The following is a 24,945-nucleotide window of genomic DNA, read 5'->3' as shown; positions in this document are numbered from 1 at the left end:
CTCTCGTTCCCTGGGTTAGGTCAACAGAAAGACTTATGCAAGTGGCTCTGACACAGTAACAGCCTGCTGCTTTTAGTTGTTATTTTCTGGAATTGAATATTTTTTCAATTACTTTACATGGTCCAGAGCATGGAACGAGTAAGTTGGACAAAAGCATACAGAAACAAGTCTTACCGTTACACAGACAACAGGATAACCAGTTGAAGGGTGTGGATTCTCTTTGCTTTTAGCAGTATCGTCATACATCAGAAGTGAGACAACCTGGGGCACAGCTGGAAATGTCACATCTGCACTGTCCATTTCTTCAATGTACACAATGGCTTTATTCATCCGAGTTGAGAGAGAGAAAAGGTTATGTATACTGCTGAAAATAAGGAATGGAGCAAGAAGAAATAGTGCCTGCAACTTAATTTCTGATACCAAGCTCATTCTGGTTTTACCCAGGATTCTTTGATAAAATGGTGATTTGTATTAAGGAAGATTCACTCCTCAGTGGTTTTTAAAGCTTTCCACTTAAAACCTGCTCACCAGTAACTAGCTAAAAATAAAGGAAGATTTAATTTCCCAAACATTAGGAAAAGGGAAATGAAAATATTCCAATTTTTCTTTAAAAAAAAGTTAGCCTTGGCAAACAGTCAAACAGTTGCTCACTCCCCATCTTCAGCATGGCAGGAGAAGGAAACAGGATGAGAAAGCATGTGGGTCCAGCTGAAGAGAGGGAGATTGCTTACCAGTTACGCTGTACTGGGTGTGCACGGCAAGGTTTTGGTAACGGTGAGGCTGCAGGGCTGGCTTCTGTGAGAAGATGCCAGAAGCTTCCCTATGTCCAGTAGAGCCAGTGCCAGCTGGCTCCAGGATGGACCCACCGCTGGTCAAGGCCAAGACCAAGCCCATGAGCAACGGTGGTAGTGCCTCAGGGATAACATAGTTAAGAAGGGGGGAAAAAAAATGGCAGCAGAAATTGCAGCCGGAGAGGCGAGTGAGAATATGTGAGAGGAACAGTTCTGCAGACAGCAAGGTCAGTGAAGAAGGAGGCAGGAGGGGCTCCAGGCACCAGAGCAGAGATTCCCCAGCAGCCTGTGGTGAAGACCATGGTGAGACAGGCTGTCCTCCTGCAGCCCATGGAGCTCCATGGTGGAGCAGATCTCCACCTGCAGCCCATGGAGGACCCCACGCCGGAGCAGGGGGTATACCCAAAGGAGGCTGTGACCCTGTGGGAAGCCTATGCTGGAGCAGGCTCCTGGCAGGACCTGTGGCCCTGTGGAAAGAAGAGCCCAGGCTGGAGTAGGTTTGCTGGCAGGACTTGTGACCCCATGGGGGACCCACACTGGAGCAGTCTGTTGGGGGACCCGGGCTGGAGCAGCCTGTTCCTGAAGGACGGCACCCGTGGGGGGACCCAGGCTGGAGCAACTCGTGAAGAACTGCAGCCCATGGGAAGGACTCATGTTGAAGTTCATGGAGGACTCTCTCCTGTGGGAGGGACCCCACGCTGGAGCAGAGGAAGAGTGTGGGGACTCCTTCCTGTGAGGAGGAAGTAGCGGCAGAGGCAATGTATGACGAATTGACCATAGCCCCCATTCCCTGTCCCCCTGTGCCACTTGAAGGGAGAAGGTAGAGAAAATAGGGAGTAAAGTTAAGCCTGGGAAGAAGGGAGAGGTGGGGGGAAGGTCTTTTAAGATTTGGTTTTATTTCTCATTATCCTACTCTGATTTGATTGGTAATAATTGAAACTAATTTCCCCAAGTCCAGTCTGTTTTGCCTGTGATGGGAATCACAGAATCACTAGGTTGGAAAGGACCTTCAAGATCATCAAGTCCAACCGTTAACCCAATGCCACCATGTTCCCTAAACCATGTCCTGAAGCGCCACATCCACACATTTTTTGAACACTTCCAGTGATGGTGACTCCACCACCTCCCTGGGCAGCCTGTTCTTGACCACTCTCTCGGCGAAGAAATTTTTCCTAATATCCAATCTAAACCTCCCCTGGTGCAGCTTGAGGCCATTTCCTCTCGTCCTATCACTAGTTACTTGGGAATTGCTGAGTGATCTCTCCCTGTCCTTATCTTGACCTAAAAGGTTCTCACTATCTTTTCTCTCCCCTGTCCAGCTGAGGAGAGGAGCAATAGAGCAGCTTTGGTGGGCACCTGGCATCGAGCCAGGGTCAACCCACCACAGACATGTTAGCTAAGAAAACGTGAATTTTGGAAATGCCAAAATGTTCTTCTTATGATGTTTGCTGTAGGAACAGTTTGGCATCTTTGCTTTTCATTTTAAAATGTAACAAACTCGGAAGGCTAAACACACTTGACTTGGGGAAAATTAATACAATTTATTGCCAATTAAAGTAGATTTGAGTAGTAAAAAACAAGGACAAACATTAAAACACCACCTTTCCTCCTCATTTTCCCATGCTCAACTTCACTCCTGACTCATCTACCACCCCAAAACCTTGCACAAACATAAAATACAAAAACAAAACCCCAATGTAGCTTGTAGTAGCTTTACCCTACACATCAATTTGATCTCACTTGACAGCCAGTTTAGGCTTCTACCAACTGAAATATAAAGACTGCGTGTTAACTTTAGAGCCTCTGTTTTTAAACTAGTGGCCTACAAATTTATCAAGGTACAATATACATGATGTAACGGATCCCATAGTTTCTCTGCATGTAGTAATTTACTCTATATAGTATTAAAATAAGAAGTTGCTAGTGTTTGAGTCAAACGAGGTCATAAATAGAGCACAAAATGGCAGGGCAGTGCTCTCCAGAACTGTAGTAGCTCTAACACTCCAGTTTAGGCTTCTACCAACTGAAATATAAAGACTGCGTGTTAACTTTAGAGCCTCTGTTTTTAAACTAGTGGCCTACAAATTTATCAAGGTACAATATACATGATGTAACGGATCCCATAGTTTCTCTGCATGTAGTAATTTACTCTATATAGTATTAAAATAAGAAGTTGCTAGTGTTTGAGTCAAACGAGGTCATAAATAGAGCACAAAAGCAGGGCAGTGCTCTCCAGAACTGTAGTAGGTCTAACACTTGTGTTCTCCTCTGCTTCACTAAAATAAAGGAAGAAGTGGGAGACAAATCTGTGCCCATCTGTCCCCATTCGTGCTTTCCTCCCTGCCCACAGACCTCCTACCATGGGAACGGGTGAGAAGGCCTCACGGAGCTGTACTTGGGCACATGAAATGGTGCAGAGCACTGATCAGAGCACCACAGCAGGGCTGCAGCTGCTGCCGCCACATCTCTCCGCACACATTTAGAGAAGGACCAATGCAGTCTCTCTCTTTTACTGGGTCTCTGGCAGCCAGAGACACTATTAATATAAGCAAAAACTGCCAACCACAGCTTCTTCCTTTTTTTTTTTTAATGTTTTTAAGTCTTTTGATGTAATAGGAAAAGTCAGAAGAGGTTTCTACAAGCCAGTTAGGGCACTATACTTTCCTAAGATGTATACCAATAACTTGGAAAGAATGAGAGCGCTCTCCTCTGCCAAACTCTCTGTGAAGCACATAGTGGGTCACACATAAAATTTGTAATTCAATGCTTCTATTTTGTTCAAAGTGTGTGGATTTACAGCTAATTTATACAGTCTAGTATAAATACCAGTATTTAGACAGGTATGCACCAAACTAACCAAGGAGCATATGAATGCCAGGCTGTCATGCATGGTGTGAGCACATGGGTTTCTAGATGTTTGTATACAAACAGAAAAAATATCATTATAAATGGCAACTTTTGTTGTCAACAGTGGATACCTGTGTGTCTGCTACCATGTTCTCATCAGCTTTCAGGTGGACAGTAAATGCTTCTCTCATTTCTCTTATGCCATCATACAGAATCTCTACTTCCACAAAATGCCTAGTTTCTCCTTCTCTGAATTCAATATCTGATTGAAAAAAGAAAGACAACAGATTAATGTAAAACCAAGAGCCAAACAACTGTTTTCTTTGTCAATTGTGTTCAAGTAATGTATTCTGTTGCGATAACATGTTTTTTCCTCTAAGTAACATGTACTAGTAGACTTAGCTGTTAGCATCTGTTCTTTAGCAGAATGACCCTGTGAAACCAACCCACTTTCGCTGGACAGAAAAAAGAAATACAAGTTGATACTGATAACTTGTTGGAAGACTTAAAATAATATAAAAACACAACATCCTGACATTATTTTGCACCAAGCCAACTAGCTTTCTTCCAAACAACTACTGGACACGGTCCAGAATTAGTGTGGGCCACGGAGGCAGTTCTCATGCAGAGATCCTGCTTCAGTGGCAAAGAAAGTTCAACAGAGTGGGTCTGCATGCCAAGGAACGGTCCAAGGTACATTTTTATAGCAGTACAGATACTGCCTCAGGCTCCATTTGCAGCGCATATTTAAGCAGAATCCAAAACACTGCACTTTGAACTGAAAATTCGACATATGTGGCATTAGGTCTTTAGCAGACGTATGAAATTTCTACATGAAATCCCAAGACAAGACCAGTCTATTAGAAATAGGCATCTGTAGTCCTTCCTCCAGAAACCAAATGGGGATCGTTGTTTCTTGCTAAAAGCCAGGAGGAAGTGGTACCCTTTTTTCTAACACTAGCCCTCAATCAATAGCATGAATACTCAAGAAATGAGAGTCCTTGTGTGTTCATTTTACTCTAATTGTATTCAAGGTCATACCTCCCCAGGAGACACTGTAGAAGATTTACTCCTCTAGGAAGTTTGCATAACCTCACTGTTCCCGTGAGGGTGACACTCCATCAAAACCATGTCACTATGAGGAAAACAGGATCCAAACGCAGTGTCTCACGGAAAGAGAATAGGGTCTATAACCTTGAGGCTTGGACTGCTTCCTGCAAGATGGGAGACCTGTGTGCCCGCTCCCAGAAGCAGGTTTTTCTATGAAAAGTATCCCACTACTGGCAACTCCTTACTGTAAGTGCTTAGGGCAGATCTCTCTTCCATACTGGAGGTTGATGCAAGCAGAATAAATCTAAACAATTGCCTTAAAATAGCAGAAGCAGGAATTTGAGCATATTCCTGTATCACCTTAAGCTGTCTATCATAGCAATATCCTAACCATCTGCTGCCTCAGGGGACCTGCAGGCAAAGCTCAAGAACCAAGTTACGCTCAAGCACATGACTCTGGCAGATAACAATCCGAGCTAGGCTGAACTTTCGTTCTTATGAAGAAATCCCGAGTTTGCACTCCAGGTTAGGAAATTCAAAGTAGCTCAGAGCAAACAGGATCTCACCTCCAATCCAATGCTAATAAAGTACCCTACAGGTCCCACAATTAACTTGGAGAAAAACAAAAGTGGACAATACTAAAATCTCCCATTCCAAAACACAAAAAGTGAAGCAGGGTGTTTAGACTTTCTAAAGTACAGTTCTTGGCATTTGGTTATCAGAACAAAAATTCAGCTCCCTGTCCAGCACTCATTTGCAGTAAGGCACTTCCCAAACTAATGTTTCCCATCCCCACACCGAATGAAGCCCTTACCTTCTGACATTGGATTGTAATCTTCCCCTGAGGTGGCCGAGCCATCCTTAGTGTGCACTCTGACAACAGATACTTTGGAGCTATCACCAAGGCGTAGAACATGGATTCTTACTAGTGCAATTTCTCCAGGTTCCTGAGGCTCCTGAATGCTGTGTTTTATTTCAGAGAATTTAATCACTGGTTCTAGATGTGAAAAGAAACACAACAAAACCCTGATCGCTGAAAAAAATAAAATAATAATTTACTCATGTCAACTAGACCAAGTACAAATACCTTATCCGGGAGTGGATAGTCCAAAGGAAATGAGAAGATCATAACAAACTTGAAAAGTCAAAGTGATTGTCTGGCTATTAATTTATTTGGTTTATTAATAGCTGTCTGGAATGATCAAAGTGAAATATTTTGGAAACTGGAATTCAGATAGAAGTTTGTAGTTGTTATTAAGAGGAGAACAGATGGTCCCCTGGTGTTTGCATTTGTGGAGTCTAAAGTGGAATATTTCAAGATAAAATACATTTAGCTTTTGAAGAAAGCAGTTACTTTTATAAATTATTTATTCTAATGCCTTGTCAAAGTATGGGATAAATCTGATTTTCTTAAATGATTCTCTACGACTTGTAAGGAGTCCATTTTACAGCATTATCAATTGTTTTATGTTTTGGGTTTTCTTTTTTGTTTTGGTTTGGTTTTTTTGTTGGTTTTGTGTGTTGTGAATTTGACCCAAGGCATCCATGACTCTTTCAACTTGTCAAATCTATGATACTCTTATGAAAGCAACACCTTTAGAGCAATAAATGGAATGGAAATAAACAAGAGCATTTCTCTTCCCATTATCCCACAAAAGGCAGAGCCAGTGATGCGTTCAGAATAGATTAAAAAGGTACAAATTCAAAACATAAAAATAAAATACTTGATAGTATTTTGAAAAATTTAGTACCGGGTACTTTGAAAACTGTTGAACCAAACACTGAAAGGAATTAGTCCCTTTTTCTCATTTGCAGCTACATATATAATCAACAATTAACACAAAACTCACTGTCTTCTTCATCCTTGGTCTTGATCATGGTCTCTTTCTGATCCCCAATGGAAGTACCAAATGTGGAATCGCTTTTTGGTGTTCCAAGCACCAATCGGAATTCCTCCTCCTCCTCACAGATTACATCATCCTCAGAGTTACCACACAGGGCTTCTCACTTTCTCCTGCAAAAAGGTATGAAGCAAGAGCAAGACATTATCTTCATAGGAGTACAAAAGACCAGGATAAAAACAAAAAGCTCGCACATTTTCAGACTTGCCATAGAAAATACAGTCTCAAGAACATGGAAGCAGAGACTAGTGCCGACGGGCACACTTCATTTTTTTTTGTTGTGTTTGAATCTACCCCTGCTAAGGAAAAATCCCATGACTGCTATAACGGGAACTAAGCAGCATCCCTTGCAGCATTCAGTAGGGTGTTGTACAGCAAGGAACCTGCTGCTCTGATTCTCTTCTGCTGAAGGCACTGCATCAGTATCATTCCTGTTTATCCTCATGAACGAGAGCTATGCTCAAAGGGGTAGCAGAATGTGTTTAATATTGCAGAATTCCTTATTGTCCAACTTCAGCCATAAAAACATTTGAAAGCACTGTGGCCATAGTCACAAAACTATTTGTTCAATAGTCCTGTGCCACCTTCTTCATCCACAGATGCTCAACGGGCATAACAACTCCCAGAACATCCTGGAGATCTAGCTCTTATTTACCATCAGGTTTCTTGTCAGGCAAAAGTAACACATTGTTTTCTAATTCCCATGGGAAAAGCTTACCTGGGAGAACCACCACTGGAGTATCCTCTCTAGTTGGCCTCTCCTTGTAGTCCATCATCACTTGGGCAGAACCTTGGCAAGTATAGCAACGCACAGTGGATTTATGGTTAATGTCACCGCTTCGATAAATGAGGGCCACCAGCTGTTCATCTTTTTCATTTGCCACATACACTGGTTCTTTGAACTGGACCTTGGGTACTGACAACAGAACATGTTACACAAGTTGAACAGGACACTCTCACCTGGACAGACAATATTAACTACATTCCTATACTAAAAAAAATAATTTTCTTTAGCTTAGCGTTTTATTTGCTAACCTTTCACAATAAACTGAAGAAGGTTCAGATTTATGCATGCTTTTTCAACACTTATTTTGAATCTAGATGAATTCAAATACTTTCCTGGCTAACAGCAACTCATTGCCAACTTAGTACTAGTACCAACTATATTCCTAGTCTTCTCACAGTAGCTAAGACTTGGTGATTTTCTTAAAAACAGCATTTGAGCCATTTCTGAGCTGTGGGATTATTTTCTATGAAGCAGTCTCTTTTACCTTTGATGCAGAGAGGAAGTAGGTGCATGATACCACACGGGCAAAAAGGAGTGATGGCCACAATTCCACCTCAACTGAAGACAGTATCATACTTTGCACAGGCTTCAACAAGTGGATATTTCAGAGTGAAACGGTAACTGTTCTCCAGAGTTCCGTTTGAGAACAAGCTTTCTAAAACAATATAGCTTCTTTAAGTCTCTGAAGTGCAGTGAATTTGCAGAAGCCTGAGACTGCTGAGAGTCAGCTCCATTTATTTACCAAGTGCTGGAGAACCTGTAAATGGCGCTGTGTTGAGCGTTGTTTAAAGTTTTACACCCCCCCCCCCCCCCCCCCCCAATGCTCCCCTAGAAGAGACAATACAGTTACAGCTTCATGCAACAGCAGTCTGCATAATTATTCAAAAAACTTAGCTCCCTACAATTTTGGTGTTCGAATAACTACTAGGGAAAAAAAAACCCACGTTTAATCCCTATGGCTTCTCTACCTTCAAAATGAATATTCATTCAAACAAACAGCTTTAATGCACCAGGCATAAACAAATGTACTTTTAGCTTATGGCACAGTTCCACTATTATGTTAATTTGTCCAAAACAGTATCTTCAAGTACATTATGAGAAGGAAGACAAGCCAGAGTAAAGAACCTGCACTATAGACCCATGTTCCAACTTCAAGTGTAGCACACAGCTGTTCATCTTTATAACATAGTTGGGGTAAATGATATATCATAGCACTTATACACCTAGTAATTTATGCTACCACCAAAAGAGCTCTTCCACCTTCTAAGTGCACTTAAAACACTAAAAAGAAAAACCCTTGGAAAAACTCTCCCCCACCCCTTTATACTTACAGTCAGTGACTGTGTCATTGATAAAGACAGTAGTTTTGCTAGGCTCTCCAAGCACTACATTCGCAGGCATGCAGAGAAGTAGTTCAAACTTCTCTGGACCTTCCAGAATAGGCTGGCCCAAAGTCATCAAGGACGGTCACTCGAAACACTTGCATGTTGACTCCCGGTGTAAAATCCAGGTTACTGCTAATGCCCACATAATCAACTCCAGCTGTTTGGGATGCAACAAGACTTGTACGGTCAGTTACTAGCATATGTTAACATTCACTTGTACATTTGTGAAATGTGTTTGCAGCTGTTTCTGTTGCTGTCCTGGAGAAAATTTAATATAGATTTTTGTCACGTGCAAATGAATTTGGGAAAAATGAACATACAGTGCAACACACAGACATCTGGATCATCCTTTACTCTTTATGCCATCAGCACAATTAAAACTTGTTTAAGATCCCTTAAACTATAGAGTAACAGGCCACAGCCTCAACAACACGCAGCAGACCTGATGCCCACAGCAATTTAACTCTTTTGCTCAACTTTGGACTACATACACGAGCTATTTACCTCTAAAGCAGCAGATACCTCTCCCAGAATAATCCCAGCTGTACCCTCAGAGCTAGATCAGTGAGCTTTAAAATCATGCTGTTACCACTGTCTCATCCCTATAAGAAGCAGGCAGTCTCAGTGTGGGTGAAAACAGCTAGAATGACTTTTTTGTGTGTGTGCATGAGACTATTAGATCTAAACTGGAAGATACGTATGACAACTTCACTTCTTCCTTCTGCTTGTGTCCCGTTGTTTCACTGAGATTCTATTTCCATAATTTAGCATTCTTTTTAAGCAGAGTGTTCCTCCCTATCCCTTTTTAAACATTCTACTTGTTGCTTGTAAGGACAGAGATTCTTTCCCTTCTTTGTCACAGTATGTTGAAGTTTACAAACTTAAAAGCAACTGTGCCTTTTTCTTTTACACATCATTATGCAGCCTCTGGATTATAGGCAAGGAGCACTCACCTACATAAAAGTTGACCTCCCTGATGGGCTCTGTGTATCATGAAGAACTACAACCCTCGCACAGATTTTGTGCTGTTCTTAATCAAATATCATATGCATAGGCATTTCATATACAGCCATATTAATATTTTCTGTGTGCAAAACTCTATAAATACTCGAAACTAGGAAAAGATTTAGTGAAAAGATTTTTTTTCCAAATCTCTTAACTAGGCTTTAACAAAAATTATTTTTAAAAAAGGAAGCTATAAATACAAGATTAGAAATGCAACATTAGTTTGCTACTTTATATGCAACACAGAAAATCCTGTAGGACCCAATCATGTTTCTTCACCTGCATAGTGAGTCTTCACATATTCATCAAATCCATTGTCTATTTTGCTAACCACTGCTCAGTTCTTCAGTAACTGTAGTCAAATTCTATTTCAATATATGTACCTTAGAAGTTAATTAACTATTCCTTCAACCATACATACTGCATTACTAGTTGCTGTAATTATTTGGGGTTTTTGGTAACAAATCTGAGTGTGTATAACATACATATTAAAAAAGACAATTTTTCTTTCCGCTTGATTAATATGAAAATTTCTGAAGCCTTATCTGTCTCTTGCTAGTGTATCATCAATTTGTTGGGTTTAACAGAGAAATCCTCATTAATGCAATCAATTTCCTTGACACCCAGCAACTATAACTGCTCCTTAAAATTAATTTAGCAGTTAGCAAGTCAAACAACATATTTCAACAGTACCACAACATTCTGGCCAGCCTAAGTATTCCCAAAGTCTGATAGGGAAAATGACTTTTTGTTGGGACTGAGAAATAAAAATAGGGTTTTACAGAGACCGTCACCAGATTTTGGGTATTTTGGGTCAGTGCTGGGCAGAAAAAATCCCTGGAGGTCACACTGGTGGTGCCTTCCAGAATGTCTCTCCACGGTAACTGAGACACGCTAAAAATCTCCAATACACCAGTTCTCATAGATAAACAAAGCTTCCTTGGCCAATGTACTGACAGCATCATTTCAGGTGCAGATTTATACTGTAAATTCAGTTTTATTCTAGGAAAACACAGTGCTATAAAGACAATACTCTCTCTTTCACTCCAACTGTTTCTCCCAATGTCTGCCATCAGTTAAGGTGCAAGCAAATTAACAATCATTTTATTCACATCCATTCTGCAGTCCCTATCAGAAAGTCAGTGAGCTTAGCCAAGCTGTCCTTGCCACACACAAGTAGGACACAAACATCATTTTTTCTACCTGAAAAATCCATGTCTGATGTCTTTTACTTAACTTTTCCACCCCATACGTAGACTGAAGCTAAGTAAGAGCCAATGCCAGATATCCCATTTTCATGCTCACATACTCTAAAGCAACCTGAGTGACATTTTTATGAGTAACTCACCCTCTGTTGACACTGGTTCTGTTTTTCTGGGACGCACCGTGACAGAAGCTGCTTTGGCCAGATCTGTTCCAGTCCTCCAGACACAAATCTCCGTGTAACCAGTGCTTTCATCCACTCAATATTCAGTGTTACCAAAGTACAAAGCAGATTCTAAACACAAAGAGAAATACACGTATTTTTGAAAGAGCCTCTTTTGGCCTGCTCTTGTGCACAGGTATATTTAGTGCTTAAAGCCTCCAGTCTGACTTCTAGTGTTCAAACTCTGAAGTTTGACTTTCAATAGGTTAACAGCTAGGAAAGAAAAAAGAAAAAGCATTACTACTCACATTTGCATGGGAAATTGGTATCTACTGTCCACTTAAGTAAACAGTATTATGCACCTGCTTAGCACTTAACATAAGGAGGTTTTTTTAATCCTTTAAAAATCAAATTAAACACTCCTTGAATTAAGTAAATAAAGTGTTATATCTATATATTTTTGATCTTATCTGCAGCTGACAGAGATCTTCCACAGCAGCCGTTTAGCTTACTGGCTGTTTACCTTACCATCTGCAGTAAAACAAACATTTCAAAAATTTTAACTCTGTAGCATAACAGAGACGTAAGACATGGGATAGTTCTTCCATTACTTTTTTGTTAAGCAAAACAAGGCAGAATTTTTTTTCATTTATTATTAAAGGAAATATACACCTAACTATACCTTCCCCCCTCCCTAAAAGATAATGGCAGTTTGCAGGATTTCACAAGTTTAGACTTCTAAAAATTGTTTTCAAAGCATACATTTGACACGGGTGTAGCAGATTTAAGGGTTACAAGCTGGTTTTTTTTTTTCCTTCAGTGTGGAAAACTGACTTTAAGTTACTCACGGGGAGTACAAAAAGTTGCACAATCCAGGTCATGGAAAAGGTCAATATTAAACTGGGTTTAAGCAGACTCTCTTGTTTAGTATAAGACATCAAACACCACAAAAGGCTGTCTCAAACTAGTGCCAATATCCGCCTTTCCAAATACCCATCAAGAGGAATGAAGAAGCATACGCTGGAGACACGTTATACCTGCTGCTTTTACTAAGTAATGGATAAAGTCTGCTAAATTCAATACATAGCCTGCTTTACTTTTGTCACCTGAACAATAGTAGGCTTTATCTTGCTATCAGTATTGCTAGAGCCTGACATATTTTTCCTGTGTTGCATATTACTACTAATCTATATTAACACAATGTAGAGAATATCTCCAATACCACAGAAACATTATTTTGGCACAATAGCCAGTGTCGTCTTCAGTAGAACCGCTGCAGTTGCACAAAAGCCTGGCACTCATCTAATATGCTGCATTTCTACTGTACCTCTTGGGGAAATTCAAAGAAGTTTGAAAAGCTTTAGAAATTGTGATTTTTATCTCCTGCAGCTGGGGAAACGGAAGCTTAGAGTAAAACACCATGGTCCGTAAAGAGTTTTTAATTTTTGGCTACCTGGTGTTTTCCACAGCTCAGTTTATTACTGAGCTTAAAGCCAGTTTTACAGAAGGGACAGACAGTTTCCAATGACTCGATGTGCCAAGCAGAGCACAGAAAAATACGCAGGCTTTTTTTATATAATGCAAAGAAATTCAATAATAAGAGTGCCTTATCCTAGTAATAATTTTTTACATTTTGGATCTCACCTTCCCAAACCTAAGTAAGTGTTCTTTTGGAAATGAGGGAGAGTATCTAGTTAAGTTTTTTTCTCAGCGGGGACAGACAGCATTGCTCAGCCAGTTGAGAATATTATATTTGCCTAGAGGCACTATTTGCTTCCTCCGTGTATATATAAAAACATCAGAACACTGTCTGGCCCATACCTGTATAAACATTGCCACTCCAGCTTGCAAGCACCTTTGCATACCTACTGTAATTTTCTTGAGCCACTGAACTGTGAACCTTTGAATTACTTTACCACTAGAGCAAACCCTCACAATCACAGAGACTTGCTGCAGGAGCAGATGAGGTCTTCAGCACACAGCATTAAGGAAGGTACAAGTGTTCCAAGCAGGACTGCATTAATATTTATTTTCAACCTATTGATAGATTACCTTTAAACAGGCCGAAACAATTCCTTCCTTTGTCAGCCCAGCAGGATGTTTGACAAAGCAAAGCTTTTGCATGCAAAACTCAAGAGAAAGGTTAAAGAATGAAAACAGACACTTGATGATGGGTTAAACAATTTAACAAAACACAAAACTCTTTGAAGGTGTGATTTTTGAGACACAGATCTATTCATCAGGACTGCAGGACTTACTCCTAGCTAAAAATCACAACTTTTGGGGGATTGAAGGTGTTGGCTTTCTTCTTGAAAAATTCTTTTTCAATCCCTGAAGTATTTTTGTGTTTTAAGAAAAAAAGGTATCACGACTGAAAGTCAAACTGAATGTCTTATTTTATGTCAATTAAATACTTCAAGCTGTTTTCCAAGAAAATTTTGCTTTGCCTAAAGCAGTACCCCAACATAAATTTTTCTCCTCACCTTCCTCCCACTCCTCCAATCAGCAGTTTTGATGATCAGTTATTTGCCAGTTTCGGCATTTTTTTGCCCTGCCATAACAGGTAAGAGTTTGAAGATGATCACATTCCTTCCACTGGCTATGCAGTTTATACTATTGAAGTCTTCCCCACATGGTGGGGAGAAGAGTAGGAGTCTAAATACCCAAACTTATGTGCTTTTTCACACAGCTAAAGGATTATCAGGGGACTAACGATGCTCTATAAGTTGTTACAGATCTGTTTAACCAACTTGTGTAAAGCGCAGAAAGAATAATTCTTCACAGGCGATGGCAACACTCCAGGTAATATCAGTATCACTGGGACCAGGATCCTATTTTCAAATGAGTGGGCAGAAAAATCATCGGGGTTCCCACGAAGAGCGGAAAAATCATTTGGAAAAATACAACTTGACAAAAACTGTTGCAATTTCAACCACATTTTATGTGGATGATCATGGCAAAGTGTTTACTCTGGCAAAAGTAATCAAGAATATTTGTAATTAAGAGAAAAATATTATTTACATTTTTAAAAAATATTTGTAATATAATATCATCTATTCTTTCCCATTCCTTCTTCCCCTCTGAAAGAACTGCCCAAGATTCTAGATGTAGTTTAAAAATTAGACTGGTTAGTTTTCTCTATTTACATGGGAATCTGCTTTGAAATATCAGAAGTCCACCAATTTCCCTTAGGCACAGCTTAATAGGTTTTTGGGTACAGGTTGTAAATTGTTTTGAAGTTTTAAGAGATCAGGCAGTTCAGCTTATTGCTTGAATCGGCCTTTAAATACCAGCCTCCTTAGCTGGGAGAGTAACTCACCCCCCCGCCTTGAACGTAGATACTGTGTCTACAACTTTAACATTATAACTTCAGACGCCAGCTCTGCTCCTTTTGATAACAAGCTTTTTGTTTTGAAATATGGCTTAAGGAAATGCAATAATGAGTCCTATTATTCTTACTACAGTCATCTTTCCCATTTCTATTATACTCACATAATTTGGCATCTTAAATTGTGCTAAGCTTTATATAATGCTCCTGCTGAGAGAACTTGAAATGCTTGCTGCAATGATCCGAAGTTTCTCAATCTTATTGTATTATCAATGAAAAATACCAAGTAAGGAAATACTTTTGTTCATTTCCAACACAAGCAGATGAAAATTAGATTTAAAAAAGTATCTCTATAATTATTTTTTTAAATCTTACAGATGAACATGTTTCCCATATAAATATAGTACAACAAGAGAGAATTGTTCCTCGGATGCCATAACCAGTGAAATATCAACAGCATTTTCTGTGTCTTCAGAATTTCTGAACGTCCAGTCTAAGTACACCTACTCTCCCAAAAATAGTAGGGAAAACAAACATTGGTTAATGGCTTATTAATTATACAGGTCCAGCCCTCAAGGAAAATGACACTTTTGACTCAATTATTACAGCAAATTAATCACTTGTCTCTGAAACATAATCCACTCTTATTATGGAGGCCAAAGATAACCTTTGTATCCTTTAAATTCTACCAAGGCAATACGTTTTAAAGACATGTACTTTATTTAGGATTTCAAAAGCTGATACACCAAGTCAAAAACACAGCCCCCCCCCCTCCTCCCCCCCAAAAAAAAAAAAAGAAAAGCAGTTTTAAAAGTGGAGGCCATTCATGTATTTATACTCTTCCCCTTCTAGGATGGTCAGTGAAGAAATCATTACATTAATTACTGAACATTTGACTAAAAGCAGAACAGCATCCGAGCTAACTGGTAATCTTTAGTAAACAACAGTGATTTCAATCATGAAATGCCATACGCTGTTAATTTTAAATCAATTTTCCATCATAAATAATACCGCTAAGTGTTGTTAGTTTGGCCTTTTTTTTTTTTTTTTTTTTTTTTAAACTGTGGCCCTGAAACCTGTTCTACTTCTGATGCCACTTAAACACATAAGCAAACAGCTAATGTGGATTTCTGCTTCCTTAGAAAACCATAAGCTGTTTGCACCAATTTCTTCAAAGCTGTTTACTGAACAGCCGGAGCCTTTGTTCAGTCAGACACGGACAGCGTGCTCCCAGGCGCCCATATTACAGGAAAATGATACACAACTCGGAGCTTATGGGTTTAGGATCAAGGGTCTACTACAAACCCTGCATTGTTCTCTGGTTTGGAGAGACCCTAGATCAAAGCATAGACATTATGTCTTGACCTTGAACTTGCTGTTTCTTTTTCTTTTTAATACTTGGACTACATTTTCCTTTATCTATATGTTACTATGATGCTATGAGAATGTGGACTAATAATTAGTTTTAGAGATATTTAAGTTTTAAACTTTCTCATGCACTAAGCTATATGGAACTGGTGACTCTGAAGACTCTCGAGGCCTAACGATGAGTTATTTCTGGTTTTTATGCACATGTAACGTGACTCTGTGAGGAGCTATGGATCTTCACTCGAGGCAGTCTGTGGCACGCCTCTCCTTACAGCACTGAGAACAGAATTTTAGGATTCTTTCCTTTATAAAATGTGTTTTCTCTTTAAGGAATCCCTGGGCGTATGCCTCTCAAACCATACTTCAATTCTTGATCAATGCAATCTTCTGTGTAATGCATGACCTGTATCACACCTGAGTAGAGACGGTGGAAATTTAAAACCTTCAGATGCTAAACAGGGGTAAGTTTCTACAGTTGTAATCTGAGAGATGAAACTAGACCCACGTACAGAATTAATACTGAAAATTTTCATGCATTTCACAGAAAAAGGTCACTGTAATGTGTGCTTTATTTTCCAGTATAAGGCCGTTATAGAGAACCATTTATTTAAAAATGCAGCAAGGTACACCCCTTCAGAGAGGGAGACCTAAGTGGAATATATGTAAGAAACCTCAAACACTGAAACAATAGAAGCAAGAAACTGCTTTCTCCTCCATCCTCACACACATGTAGCACTGTGGATACCCGTGATCTCACAAGTTTTATGAAGCTCTCATGGGACATCTCAACAGAGCGGCCAGAAAGACAAAAATAACTTCCATTCCTGCCGGTGCTCTGGTATCAGATTTTCAAAATGGGAATAGTGACTAGGAGAACTTAATAATGTTTGAATGCCTGGTATTTATTTCACCTTATGGTGAGATTATCTTTACTGATAGAATGTTTTTCTGAAATATGTTACATACTTTGTGAAGCACTCTGTATAAATAGTTAAATAGTGGTAATTCCTTTAACAGAAACTGACAACAATACCTGACTGCTTTCCTCATTAATACTTTCCTTCTTGCTGTAAAGCCTAACGTGAGTAAAACCAGTTTAGATCACTTAATATAAGTAGTTCTTCAACTTTCACTGACATGCAGCAGCACCAAAATGATTGACATTAAAGTTGTGGCATTTACATATAGCTTGCTTTGGCCTTTTCTCTCCAAAATTTCTTCTTTTTTTAAAATTGTTGACAAAAAATATATTTTTTACTTCAAATCTTACTAATATTAAGCAAGACCAATACTAATGCCAAGCAACATCCTGCTTTCTTTGTATTTAAATTACGAGATTTGACAAATCTCATCAAGCTAAGGACCGTGATACTCTTAACTTCATTCTTACGGCAAATTCACTTCTAATGTAAGTCTTTTGGCCTCAGAAGAATTACATCAGTTATGATTTTAGCCCATTCATGATCCATTTGAGAATACATTTTTTCCCTCATCAGTTTGATTGTGACTGTTTTGACTAGTTGCCTTCTGCAGGACATACAAAGGGTAGAAAAAAACAGTAGCTAATAGAAATATTCTCCTGGATCTTTAGCGTCTTACTTTTCTTCATATAACAGAGTGAAAAATATTTTTTTTTAATTACAGGACACAGAAGTCAGCCCCTACATTCTCATTATTTATTAAGTTAATCAAAAGCTCCAAAGAATTAGCTCAGTATAGCTTAAATACCAAACCTGACCCCTATCGTGTATCTAATTTATCTAATTGCAGTACAAAACTCCTGCCTGATTTAGCACAATTGTATTCACAAGATAGGATTAGAAATAAAGATTTAGACAGGGACTTAAAAGAACAAACAGAAGCATCACAATAAAGTACATGGCTTCTCTTCTGCTCTAATAGTATCAATTCTTAAATCTAACTCTGTCTCCAACTTTAAAATAAAAAAGGAAGACTTGTATTTCTACCTTAAAGGTGCACTAATCTTGACACACTGGGAATCACTGTGCATGGCAAATTAGCCTCTATTAACTATTTCTACTCTTTAGCTTTAGCTGGTAATATACGAACTTTTTTCATCTATAATGTCACAAAACTAAACATATACCTGTGTGAACTACTGTAATCACAGACTCTGCTGCAGTAACAGTAAATCTAATCCTCACAGATCTACTTCAGAGTAATAACACAGCCATCTAGTCCTACGCCAGAAAAGAAAACAAAACCCAATCCTCAACTACTATTGCAGTAGCAAAACAGCATAAGCCAAAGTGCATGATACATATTTACGCTGCATCTTAAACATAGTTCATGTCTGTTCTGCCGGTTTTTCTACTGAGTAAGCAAATCCTAGACCCATGTTTTCAGCTGTTTAAAACACTAAAACACGGTGGAAACGATTACTTAATCGGTAAAACTTCCAAAGAGGAAAGTCGCAGCAAAACAAATTTGCTTCTTCATACTCACCATCATCCGTGTCAGCCCTGATCATTATTTTAGTGCTTGGGAATTCAGTGCCAATTTGGCCACAGAGAAATATTGAAGGTCTCATCTTCCTCATACAGAGAGTCATCGATAATGATAATAGGACAGCTTTTCTTAGTTTCATCCTTATTAAAATGAACAATGCTGCTATGTTCTTCAGGACGTGAGACGTAGTCAGAATAAGACAAGATAGTGGATGATACCGTGCCAGTAGCAGAACCTATGAGGGGAGAGGGTAAAAAATAAATTACAGGGATTCAGGACTTTAATGAAGAGGAAGAACAGCCCTTTAAATGAAACAAACACAGAAAAGTGTTTTATGCTGGAACTGACTTATAAATGTGCTTTGGTAACATGTTAAACACAAGAAATTGTTCCTATTTATAATTACAATTTCTCCAGTAGCAAAGCGGAGGGCTCTTATTATCACCCAGCACCCTCATGAAACCATTCGTGCTCCCAATTCACTACTATCTCCAGTTATCCTGACTCAACTTTTTTTATGGGGCTGCACTTCAACCAGGTGAGAGAAGTGAGTCAACTAATTAAAAAAAACCCAAAACACTCAACTCTCAAAAAATATGCTTTGATACTAATTATGTAGAGCACAGCCCCATCACCAGCTGAACAGTCACAATAAAAAGCAATTTTGTGAAGGAAGAAGGAAGGAGTGCAAGAGCAGTTAGGAGAGGCAAGGGGCAAAACGTCCAGATAGGTTTTGTTGTTGAAAGATGAGGCCATAGAACCACACCTGATTTAACATCACACATGACTGACCGTATTTCCTAACATTTGCCCTGAAAAATGCCAACAACTTTGCCAAAAATGGCAAAATTTTCACTTCTACACACTATTCTTTCATGGATCAGAATGCCTATTAAAGTCACTGGGACTTCAGGATGAGGACTCTTCCTGAACATATGAATGTGAATTTGAACTTCATATTTACCTCATTTTATGATTTGTAGAAGCTGGGGGGGAGGGGGAATACCTCCCTCTTACTTCTGCAGTATTTCTTTGTGTGAAATGCTTGTTTAAAAAAAAGTAAGGCTTATATGCAATATGAGCCTAAGAACTGCTGTGGACTACTAGCATCCTTGTAGCCAACTGTGATGTTACTATCTGGTTGAGTAGACGGCTAGATGGGTGAAAACTGGCTAGATCACTAGGATTAAAGGGTGGTGGTTAATAGTTTGTACTCCACCTGAAGGCCAGTTACAAGTAGAGTTCCTCAGTGGACTGCCCTGGGTCTGCAGCAATTTTCAGGGGAAAAAAGCCTGAGCAACCCTGTCCTACCTCATAGCTGGCCCTGCTTTGAGGAGCAGATCTGACTGGAGACTTCTCAAGGTCCCTTCCAACCCACATAATTCTGCATACGTTAGGTGGCCTGATTTTCAGAGGTCATAAATACATAGAACATGTGTTGATTGCCTGCCTTTACCATGGAGAGGGGTTAATAATGTGTCAGACACTTATTAAGCAGGCTGAGAAAGATTAAATGAGAGACAGTGTCATATTTACCATGCTTATCATGTTTAAAACTTTGAGAAAAACTGTATTACTGCAGCATGTTTATGAAAAACACAGATCATTACAACAATTGCAGTAATTGTGCATTTGGGTAAACGGCTAGTGTTATTAAGGCCAGACAGGTTGACAGCCTACAAGGACAAAAAAGCCTTAAGTAACTTGGTAAGATTTTCTGTGCCGCAATACACAACAAAAGAGGGGAAAATTCTGTTAAGCCCTTGTAAGCCACTGATGAAGGAACAAATGACCTCTGAATGTCTGACACACTGAAGATTCCTGCCAACCATTCAGGCTGACTCTCACAGGTAAGGATAAAACAGAAACAGAAGATGTTAAAAGGATTTTCTGAACTAGAAGTTTAAGTCACAGAACTGAGGATGATCCCCCATTTCCCCTGCCCATGAAGCATACAGAATGCTGGTATCTCTAGCTATGACAAGCTGATAGAAGACTTCTATGTGAAAAACAGTTTTTTCAATCAAAACTTTCGTATTTCACTGCTTAGAATAAATGCTCATCTTTATCTTAAACCTGGTTTCATTTATAAATTCCCATTACCTTATCTTTATTAAATCTATTTTTAAATACAAATTTTAGTTTTGATTATGAGTTATCTGATATTTTATAATATCTAGTATTTTTACAGTATCTAATACTTTTTGTCCTCTGCCATCTTGCTTTTTCAGTTTATAGCAGGCTTATTTTGTAGTCAAGAACTATATTTGGAAAACTTAAGATTCAAATGAGTTGAAGAAGGAATCATATTATCAATTACCTGTCTGTATTAACTATAGTATTTGAATGACTATCACCCTGCTGAAAGTCAGCGCACCACCACAAACTTACATTCACTCGTCTCTGAACATCTAGTGAAGACAGGGTTGTGATCTGAGCTTTATAGCTGGCCTCTAACCTAAGCAAAACCCCGAAATCTCATTTGATTTTAGAAATGGTTTAATTCTAAATCTACATATCTTCTCTGTGGTTCATGACCAACTCCTCGCCTTCTTTGATAACACAGATTCACAAATGAGATAAAAAGCATTAAGACAGGCAGTCGCTTCATGCGGCCTTCTGTGTCAGTTATGTTTAAACAAAAAGTAGTCTGTCAATTTTTAAATACTAGCTCTTGCTGAATCAACTGAAGCCCTGACTTGGCTTCTTCCAGCTACATAGTCAAAAAGGAAAACACTGACAACAGGAAAAACCCCACGCTGGGTACTGCAGTTCTCATTCAGGGTATATACTAACGTGCAATGATCAGTCAGATCCTCAACGACAGGAGAGGTACAGGGCTTAAGACTAGAAGAATCCTCTCTTCCCTCTAAACAATCACTGCAGGGACAGGCATTTCCTCTTCAGCGGGAAAAGCTGCAGGAAAAAAATGGTGCCTCTTCAAAAAAGGGTATACATATATGTATACATACACACATATATATGTATGTGTATATACATGTATACACATATATGCATGTGCACACACACATTCTTACATTTTTGGCTTTAAAACATTCTTTAAGCAGATAACTAGACACACATAAGTTGCCTGCAAAAATCACTTGTTCCTGCTACTGAAGTTACTGGCAATACTTGCTGACTAACAACTTCATTTGCTCTCTTACTTACCTAAATGTGAATATTATGCTGAATAGTCTGTTACCTAGCTAGATAACATACCTTGGTGTGTAGAACAAATGACAATCAGTTCTTGACTGACATCTCCAGATCTTCTAATAGGAATCAGCAGTTCACCTGTATCTTCCTCTACTTTATATTCCAGCTGAGGAATATACACTGTAGATACTGAAGAAAAACATGATGAGAGAACGGGGGGACCAAAGTTGAACACCTGTATGACGTTACATACAGACTATGAATTTAGCCAAGGAAGAGATTTAATAAGAAATACAAATGCCTTGTTCAGCTAGGTGAAGCTTTAAGACAGGGCTGAACCACAACAGAGCAAAGACAGATGAGGTCACCTGAGAGTCACCTCAGAGACAGGTACTCACAAAACCTGCAAGTGAACAATACTGCGCCTAAAGACAAATTCTAAGGGAATGAGAAGTGATACATACCATCACCAGGATCCACAATTTCAACTGTTGCTGTTGCTGGAATCTCAAGGGCAGCCATAACCGGATCAGACAGAACAATCTGGAATGTTTCAAATGCCTCATATCCATTGTCTGCAAATATCCTCACTCGCCAGGTAGCCAAAGCCTGCCCTGGATTGAACTGGACCTGTTTCTGCGGTTTCCCCTTGAAGTCTTTATCCTTTACTGCTGTACCATCTTTGGTTCCAATTCCTGCATAAAAATTCAGAGGAATTACTAGCCATGCATTTTAGTATTTTAATAAAGTCAAAGCAACTACCACAAAAATTAGTTTTAAAATGCTAATCTGGCAGTTACTAACCTTGAGGAAAAAATAAGGAGGGTTATATCACACTTTCTCTAACATTGTTGCATAGCTCATAAAAGATAGGTAATTAAGGTAGGGTCCTGGCAACATTTGTGTGCATAAAAAAAATTGTATTTGCATGAAAAATTCCCTTTACTTCATCTGCTGGGCACATAAAACCTATGCAAGCAACAACAAAGTTACTGAGGCATGAGGTTATTTATCAAATATGACTGAACAGAACTGTTCAACAGGGCCAATTTTCCCATCTGTATAAAAACTTGTGGAACAAGTTTTCCAGTTATGCGTTCAGAAAGGATGCATCAGCATGTTAATATTATTTATGTCAATTAAGGTGCTCAAGACTACTATACCAAAGGTATAATAGTCACCCATAAAACAACAAAACAAAACCAGAAAAACCCAAAAGAACCCAAACTAACAAACCACCCAACCACTCATCTCTTTCAAAGAGAAATTAATCATTATATGTTTATCACTTTGTGCTTACAGTTTCTGTTACTGGGCTGTGCTTATATACATTTAAGATCTGTGAAGTTCTTTTATCAGTTTTACCTGTACACTAAATAAGCCCTAAAGACTTCTGCCATCTGTCAAAGTCTTGCTTCTGCAGATGCTCTCCTAGCTAGGTGAGTATATAACTGGACACTTGGTGTGGAATTGCAGCTCAGTATGACAGAAAAATGTTCCCAGGGTTTACGGGGTCCACCATGCTATGCACATTTGCTCCTTCTCTCCCACCCCCTTTTTTTCTTCCTTGTGTGACTCTAAACTGCAATACCTAGTAACATATCCATCTTCTCTGCTGGGGTATTATTCAAGCAGAAGCTTTTCATTGTACAGGTTTAAAAGACTGCATGTTCTCATCTTAATAAAAAACACAGAGGGTAGTGGCATAGAGATTCTAGGGCTAGAGATGCATCCATTTAATTCAAAGTTAAGCGGCAGCAAGGATTTAACTCGAAGTAGATTTTGTTTGCTATTCTGACCAGATGGCTTTTGTTGCATCATAAAATGATGCTAAACCATGAATGTTCTGAAAGAGCAAAAACAATATCCAGAAATGTGAACATGCTTTATGCTTTCTTGGAAACTCATGTGCAGGATGCTACAACTGACATAAGGATTCATTCAGTTTTTTCTACTTAATGCAGCACAAATGCTCAATTTTTTGATTTTTTAAAAAACCTTGGTTTTATGTAAGACTCTATCATATATAAAAGTGCATCATAGGAAGGCACTCAAGAAAACATTTTTTAAATACAAGAAGTTGTTACACATTTTTAAGCTTGCATATTTTTATAGATAGATTTCTTGTTTGTTTTAATCAAAGGTGCACACGTATTGGCAGAATCCAACTGTGGACATAACGAAGCAAAGATCTGTAACTCACCATGGGGTTTTGAAATGCATTACTGCCTTTGGGTTTCAATCCAGCATTGGTTCAAATATACGAACATCTTTCTATTAAGGTTCAACACCAGCAATGACGATTCACTTTACCTCCCCAGCTGAGAATGATTAATCCCTCTCAAGTCAATGGTCTACACATTTGTTGGAGGATCTGATGGCTAGCAAAGAACTTCTGAAGGCTGTGGAGCATGAAACCATTCCTAAATGATTTAATTCCTAAATTCCCACAGTTTGTCTGTTCCACAACGGCTTTGGTTTTAAATGCCTGATTTAATACTCAGATAATAGCCCAATATATTTGTATTGTGCAAAGCAAATATTGTCATATATGGGTGTAAATTATAAAAACCCTAAAACTTTAAACCCTTTCCCTTTTTGTTTTTAAATTGAGGAGCAAAAGATCTTTCTGCTCAGTGCTCCCTGAATCGCTCCACTGGTGCAAAGATTTCTCTGATTCCTATTTACTTTGCAGATCTGTCACGATTGGGTACTCTGCTATCTCATGATAGCGCACTCGTAACTTCAGTGTGCTCTACACCTGCCACCTCTGCTAGCAGACAACCCTTTTGAGAATTTCTAGCAGCTTTCATATTTTCTTGTACTTCAAAGGCCAGCATAACACTGCCCTTCTAAAGTGAGGAGTTGTAACTAACTTCTCCACAACTTGGTTCTGCAAGCAGACACCAGCTACTTCAAGAACTTATTTGTTTACTTATAGCTGAAGTTAATGCGTTAAGAAATGTACCCTCCTGCCAAAACAAACAAAGCAGAGTATCCAAATTTCTGTTTTGTTGTCTGGCAAGTGATTTCAGGAAAAAGACACTGGGCAAACAGCAGCAGTTCATTTTCTTGGTTTGTTCTTATGTCCACTAACATACATACTCACTTAGATTTCTGGGTGGCAGCAGTGGAAAATGAAACGCATAGTCAGGTCCAAGCAATAAAAATCTATACCATTGCTATTCTCATCATTTAGCATTTATTATGTAAATAGAGGAAGAAGCAACTATGGAACAGCTCCTTAACAGCTACCTTTTCTGGTGCAAAAAGCTTCAAATATTAAAGATTTACTTACTGATAAAAGAGGTTTCTCACAGATATCCTCTGCGTCTGATAGGCACCTCCAGAAATTTGGAGTTCTCATCTACAACGTAGTTCTCCTTCTCCAGTGAAATCCAAGCCCACTTCAGTCGAAATGGCTGGCTCTTTAACATGTTCCCCCCTGTGTCACAGGAAAAGTATCCTGCATACTATATATATATATAT

At 39.0% G+C, this 24,945-nt stretch overlaps 1 pseudogene; it reads right to left on the bottom strand.

The window, feature by feature from the left end:
• The window catches only part of LOC104618148, a 37,923-nt pseudogene extending 12,994 nt beyond the window's left edge, over window positions 1-24,929 (bottom strand).
• Between the last annotated feature and the right edge of the window lie 16 nt (window positions 24,930-24,945).

Source organism: Phaethon lepturus, unplaced genomic scaffold, assembly GCF_000687285.1.
Source record: "Phaethon lepturus isolate BGI_N335 unplaced genomic scaffold, ASM68728v1 scaffold11953, whole genome shotgun sequence".
Lineage (NCBI taxonomy): Eukaryota > Metazoa > Chordata > Aves > Phaethontiformes > Phaethontidae > Phaethon > Phaethon lepturus.
Note: the sequence above shows the minus strand (reverse complement) of the source record. Positions and strands in the feature narration are given on the sequence as shown.